The sequence below is a fragment of the Penaeus monodon genome, chromosome 29 (assembly GCF_015228065.2).
Source record: "Penaeus monodon isolate SGIC_2016 chromosome 29, NSTDA_Pmon_1, whole genome shotgun sequence".
NCBI classification, from domain to species: Eukaryota; Metazoa; Arthropoda; class Malacostraca; order Decapoda; family Penaeidae; genus Penaeus; species Penaeus monodon.
In genome coordinates, this window is record NC_051414.1 from 28,099,408 (window position 1) to 28,100,699 (window position 1,292).

Consider the following 1,292-nt stretch of genomic DNA (forward strand, 5'->3'; position numbering starts at 1 on the left):
TATTTATAAGTTTAAAACCTTTTTTTTTCCAAAATTTAGTATGCAGGCACATAAAATGAAGGGTTTTCAGCCCGGGTCCTCTTCAACTATGGTGGGTATAAGGGGTCTTGACTAATTCCTGTCAGTATTTAAGCAATCCTTTGCCACAATTGTTTAGATAACATACATTGTAAGTTGGCTGCTGTGGTGTGAATACCCTTCCGTGTGTCCATATCATTAGCATAATCATCTGTACGTATTCAAAATTGGGTTTCTTTTCATTTGCGATATCTTCATACTGACTGTTTTTATATGTTGAGGTGCCTTCTAAAAAGTAGTGGCTAAATTTGTTAATTGGTGTCCAGGTGTTCTGAAAAAAGTACATACTTCGTATGTATATAAACAAACATAAACAATAGTGGAAAACATCACAATAAAACATTATTGCATTACCTAGTATTCACGCGGTTGCCTATCTAACATTCGATACAAAGTGTAACTATCAATATTGCTTGAAGTCATCAAAAATGCTTCTATATGCAGGCGGATACTAAATTCCGCACTTTCTCCAATCATTTCACAGAAAGAAAACTCAATCGAACTCTCTAAGAAGAGGGCACAAGCCACTGTTAGGCATACTTTCGGGCGTTTTAAAGTCTACGTTTCCTGTGCGCTATGATATAGCAGAGCCTAAATTCGAATTTAAAAATTGAGGTATGTGTATTTATACAAAATCCTGCATTTCCCGTGATAAAGACTAACAGACAGTAGGGGAAAACTCATCAGATTTTGAAAAAAAAGGCTACTGCCGACTAGAACTGAATTATTTATAGGTACTTGCTTGTTGACAGTACCTATAATAAAAAAAATATATGTATTTGTTTGAATTTGTATTAAACATTTGGCCTAACAATTTCATGCACCCGAAAATTCTCTATATAAGATTAAGAATACTTTTAAAGAAACTAATTACAAAGTACTTTGAATATTATTAACCATATGATTACCAAGTTTCTGACTTGATTAAAATCATTGGTCGGTTGTTGTAGGAAACTCCGTAAATATTTGTACATATGTTAAAACAGGAAAGCAATGAATATTAATATTTCAGAGTTAGGGCGATGAATAACAATAACAGAAAACGAATTTCTAATTTTGAAAGGGATCTTAAACAAAATAAATAACTCAGCGTGAGGTTTAAATTAGTGTTAAATAAAACACACACACACACAATAGGGTTTGTAAAACAAGAATGGGGGAGGGATAGGTGTCTTGAGATGTGCAAAGATGGGCAAAGCCTTAGTCAGTAAAGA